Here is a 5,767-nt window from a genome sequence, read left to right on the forward strand (position 1 = left end):
AAATCATAGTTCAGATACTGAAGATCATCTTAATAATATTAATTAATAATCTACTGTCTTTAATCTTCTTATTTTAATCTGTTACAACTAGTCTTGAGGAATCTTTACATTAAGATATTAATCTGTTGTCATCAAAAGAGCGGCTTTGATGGTTTGTGTGGTTTTCCATCTAAATAAAGCTTAATATAATGTAAAATATTATTATTAATAATACATATAATATTAAACAAATATTAATGTGGCAATATTTAGCAGCAAGTATTTAAGAAAATATTATTATTGTTACTTTAGTGATATAGAGATATATTCAGAAAACCATGCAGCTGTGCAGAAGTTGTTCATTCTCTTATTTCCACTGATTGTGAAGCTCTAAGTGTCTGTCACTCTCTTGTTCTCAGGATGAGATCTGCGCTTCTCCTCGTTCTCCTCATCACTGTGGTTCATGGTCGCTGATGCCATTCCCTGCGTGGAATCTGGAGGAAACAACGATTATGATCATTTTAAAGACAAACATATTATCTCAGATGATTTCGATACAGACAGTAGAGATGATTGGGCAAAGTACCTAAAAAGTAAGAAACTTTGTGGCACTGAAAGACCTCCTCTCCAGTCCTTCCTCCACCAAAAACGACGAGGATAGCATTAAAAATATCTGCAATGGAGAAGGCATCATATACAGAGACAACCTGTGCACCAGCAAGAAGACGTTCACAGTGTACACCGTCACAAAGAAGCAGCAGCAGCCGTGTGAAGTTGTCACTATAAATGTGATTGAGCGCTTTGTGGTTCTAGCTTGTGATGTCATTGTCAACCAGTGTTTGCCTGTTCACTATCAGACACAAACTGACACACCACCAGATCAAAATGGTGAGATCTGCCAGCCGCCGACATATTGGTGACATCATGGGTACAGTGGGGGTGAAGGGCATGCGCTCTATAGGGTTCAGTAGGGGTGAAAAGTGAAGTTAGTTTCAAGTAATTTCTACTTAATCTCTAGGATGTTTCGCATAAGCATCATTATCCAAGACGAATGCAAACATGTTCATAAGCTTCACTTCTATCATCTAACATCACTTCTACATCTGCTATTCAGGTCTGAGATTCTCATTTATATTTGTGAACGCTTCATTTAATCTGTCCATTAGTGAATCAGTGAATGAAAAATGATCAGTGATTTTTTTGTCATGTTTCAAAAAGGGTTTCCTGAAGTCTCTGTTTTCTTGTTTGAAGAAATTATTGCTGTTTTCAGTTCAAGTAATAGTAATTTCTAGGCCTTTCCATGTTTAATTTTGAGATTGAACATTTTCAAGTTCTTTTATATTCTTTAAAAATACAACTGTGTAACTGCATGTGTGGTTTTATGGTTTTGCAAAACCAAAGCTGTGTTATTCCTGCTAATAATAAAAGATCTTACTGTCTGTCAGTGTGAGTGTCTTACTGTACATTCCCACATCATGAGTCGACGGTCAGTTTGGCCGATCTGTGTGTGTCTCACACTGTGATCCTGAACAAACACACAGAAAGAAGTGAAGGTTTGAATAAAATAATGCTTATGCATATTTAATGAAAGAGAAGTAATGGGTAGCTGACATATTAAACCAACCAGAGGTCTGGGCTCCACTAGAGGGCCTCAAAACGACTGAAATAACGAGCTGAAACAGCAACAAATGAAGATATTTCTATTTAAATTCACCCCTTCAATTAATGTTTTCTTTTACTTCGAAGGAAAACCAGGATATATGAGGAAACCTCATTTTAAAAGTGTGATCTCCGGACCTGGAAAAGTCATGACAATAAAAAAATGAAATAATTAATTTTTAAAATGAATATATTTTTATAGTTATGCCAATCTGTAAAATATTTCATCACTTAGAAATTGTGTTTAAAAATGTTTTAAACATCCTTATCCATTAAATTACGAGTGTAAATTAATTTGTTATTAAGAGCAGGATCACTAAATAACATTCAGCTCCATACTGTGTGCATCGGTCCATGTTGTGCATGTCAAATATCAGTCATAATCAATAAACGTAATTTCTTATGTTTTTTGTATCAATATTTATTTATTGATCCTTATTAATTTAATTTTAAATACAGTTTCTGAATGTTATTTACATATAAAAACACTATTCATGATCAAGTATCGTATTTAATGGAAACTTATTTTTACCGTTAGTAACGTGAGGCAAAAGAAGTTAGAATGAAGGATAAACTGAAATTAACGGCATTTCAACACAACTTCTGCTCACGTATTTGAAGGCTGCTATTGGACATCGAGGCTAAACGTCATAGGCTAAACGTCGTTATGTGACAGCGCATTATTTTACGAAGAGCTTACAACATACTATAGCTACGTTCTGCTAGCCTGACTTCGTCATACTCATATTCTAGTCAGAATGTGAGTCTGATACTGCTCCATTGGGCTTTGATTATGAGGCGTGTCAACCAGGAAAAAAACCCCTCTGCACTCAATTGGATAGACCTACAACCAATCAGAGCAACGCAGTCAGTGACGCATAGTTGTCAACAGAGCTCAACTGCACACACGCAGGAAGAAGTAGTAAAGTAATGAGTAAAGTAATAATAAAGCACTCCATGAGTGCGACCAAAGGAGAAACCACAATGACCACAGAGTTTTCATTGCGTCCCATCTTCTTAGCGACCATCGGAGTCAGCTGAAAAAATTAAACTTTTGCCGAATCCCGTAGGAAGGATGGCAAACACATCTTTCCGATCGACAAATGCCTTGATTGCGGTTCTCTGTTCGTCTTTTATAACAGACGCGATAGCGGAATCTAAACATCTCAATTCTCCAGCTGCAGTCATCTTTGTTGAAAACCAATTCAACCCAAGCGCTCTTTGGTGACGTGGGTGATTACGTAACCGCAGACCATCTGTCCGTCATCGATTAAAGCCCGCCCTGGCAATTTGAATGGTTCGGCCTTCTGGGAGCCGAGCATAATTAAGTCCAGACCGAACTTCCCAACCAAAAAAATGTTGTGGGCGGGGTTCGGGCTGGCACCCAGGCTAACGTTCTGCCTTATTACGAACAAATGGTGAAATGGAATAAAATACAGAGTTAGTTACAAACTAGCTAGTAGTTACTAAGCCTCTAGTGTGGACTTTAGGTTCCAATTTAAGAAAGAATTTATAAACGGCTGGTGTAACCCTACCCTGCTTATTTCAAATATGAAATGAATTATCAGTTAAAAAAACATGATAAATATACAATACTTCTTTTAACTGTCTATGGTCTTGTCTCAGACTGGGATATGCCGGGTGGCTTCTAAAAAAGAAAAATAAACATTTCACTATATATTGATCAATGTATAGCCTACATTTGCAGTGTTTTTATTTCTGATGCATTGCAGGTCGGATAGAATTTGGGATTTCTAACCCAGTTTGCTGATTTCCATTTCAATGTTTTCCGCTAACTGGCAACCCAGCGTGTCTAAATCGCATCATCACACAGACCGAAACAAAAACAGATATTCGAACACCGAACACACATTTCAAAGCAGAATAACTGGTTGTAGCATTGCTTTTCAGAGAAACAAGTATTTTCATGTTTCCTAATTCTCTGCAAGCATATCATAGCATTTTTTTATTTAGAGGTGTAAAAATACACAAATACAGAGGAAGTTAAATATGAAAATTAGTTTTTAAGAAATAAACAAATGATGTTATCTGCTAAATGAGTGATGAGAGCAGATATGCAGTGATCAGCAGGCAAACAGGAGGGCAGACTCCCCTCATCACAATGTGAATCCCCTTTAATCTGCCATGATGAAAAGGACAGGACTGTAAAACTCACCCCTCCAAACAAGGAACTATGTGGGCCAGGAGATAAGCCTGCAAAGACAATTGCCAGGTACCATTTGTGGAAGGGAAGAATGATGACATTAGCATGTCAATGGTCACAGACTGATCCCATCACCATTTGCCCATTGTTCACCCCAGTCCCTCAGGTCCCGAGGCCAAGGTGTGAAGGACCACAGACTCTCAGACTCACCAAACCGGTTTTGCCATGTGGCTTGAAGCCACAAAGGATGGATTTTCTATGCAAATGGACACAATGGAGCAAATATTCTGTATATACGTAATGAGTGTTGTTTGTGTACATGCAAAATATACAAACATACCTATTAAGGTATACATGAATGCGTGGATGAAGTTCAATATTTGCCAATGATGTTTGGTCTTTATATTTTCAGCACGATGTCTAGGTTAATCTGGAATTGGTTTTAAGAAGTGAGTTATGTATAGGAAAAACCTTAAACACATTGGTCTAAACATGAACCTGAAGCAATGCAGTTGAACCTCATGCTAAAGAGGGGCCATACGCTGGTGCATCAGCCAATCAAACGTTGAATCTGAAAGCTCCCAATTTACAAATCCTTCCTTCTCAGGAGAGTTTAAAAATGTTCTCTCTGAGATAAAGAGTTCAAGGTTCTCTGGTTCAAGGTTCTAGTTCCAAGATGTGCTAAGCTTCAAGCGTTAACTCCTTTTGGGACTACCATTGCAAGTGAACACTGGACACTGTTTCTTTTACAGTTTTTAATCTGTTTTGTATTTAATATTTATAGTTCATGTTTATTTTTTAATAAATTCTAATTCATAAAAATATGACTGTTGGGGGATTATTATTATTCATGATATTTACAGTGCTATGCATAAGTTTAGACACCCATGCTAAAGTTGACTAAAAAGAGGAATAAAAAATCATCTTTTGGAAATTAAACTTAATGCCTTAATTTAAAAAATTCACTGTTATCACATAGCCTTCACCATACCTAGAGATTGGCATGGGGTACTTTCCATAAGATCATCTCTCAATGCAAATCAAACTAGCTATTAGGCTAACTGAAATAAAAGCATGCCAATCTCTAGGTATGGTGAAGGCTATGTGATGATGTGGGGCTATTTTAATTCCAAAGGCCAAGGGAACTTTATCAGGATGCATAGTATCCTGGATCCATGAAGTAACTGGCCTTTAAAAATAAAAATCTGCCTGCCTCTATGGGAATTTAACATTGGGTGTCCAGACTTATGCACCCTGTATTTTAAGGAAGAACATTTATTTATTTACGATACATTATTCATTCACAAAGAAAATTGGTGTCCTTAAAGGTTGGATTTTTCAAAAAATTTTAAATTAAGGCATTAAGTTTCATTTCCAAAAAATGTATTCCTCTTTTTAGTCAACTTTAGCATGGGTGTCTAAACTTATGCATTGCACTGTACTGCTATGGTGCTATGTAAGCAATCCACACTCCAGAGCACTTAGTTGATCTGTATATTTGTTCTGACAGTGTGAGTGCAAAATCCAGCGGGAACGGGAAAGTAGCGTGCAGTCCTACGTCACTGGACTAATTGCCTAATCGTCACGGTTCTTCAGTCCGTGATGGAAACGCAGACAGCAACAGGTCTGGGGGAAAACAAGTTCCCGAGAAAAAAGTTCCTGAGAAACAAGTTCCTGGGACAAATTGTTCCGGGTAACTTAGGTGGAAACGCGGCTTTAGACTGTAGTCATACCTTTTCCATTAAGTGACAATATTCTTTTACCTATACAAAGGCAATGTTTTTCTAACCCTATTAAATATCATGTTTTATGTCAAATTATTGAAATTTCATTTATTTAATTATTAAAATAATAAATAAAGCAATAAATGAAACAAAAAAAATTCAGTCAAATTAAATCAGTATGTTTGACCTGACATTTATTGAAATGGACATAAAATACAATTAAAGAGTGTTGAAATTTGTA

The 5,767-nt window shown here is 36.6% G+C and overlaps 1 long non-coding RNA gene across 1 annotated transcript; it reads left to right on the forward strand.

The window, feature by feature from the left end:
- Nucleotides 1-1,014: 1,014 nt before the first annotated feature.
- Nucleotides 1,015-1,349, forward strand: LOC308684677. Its single transcript, XR_014029387.1, has 2 exons — nt 1,015-1,254; nt 1,311-1,349. It is a non-coding gene; the product is annotated as an uncharacterized lncRNA (long non-coding RNA).
- Nucleotides 1,350-5,767: the final 4,418 nt, after the last annotated feature.

Source organism: Scardinius erythrophthalmus (assembly GCF_964197995.2).
Source record: "Scardinius erythrophthalmus genome assembly, chromosome: 2".
NCBI lineage: Eukaryota > Metazoa > Chordata > Actinopteri > Cypriniformes > Leuciscidae > Scardinius > Scardinius erythrophthalmus.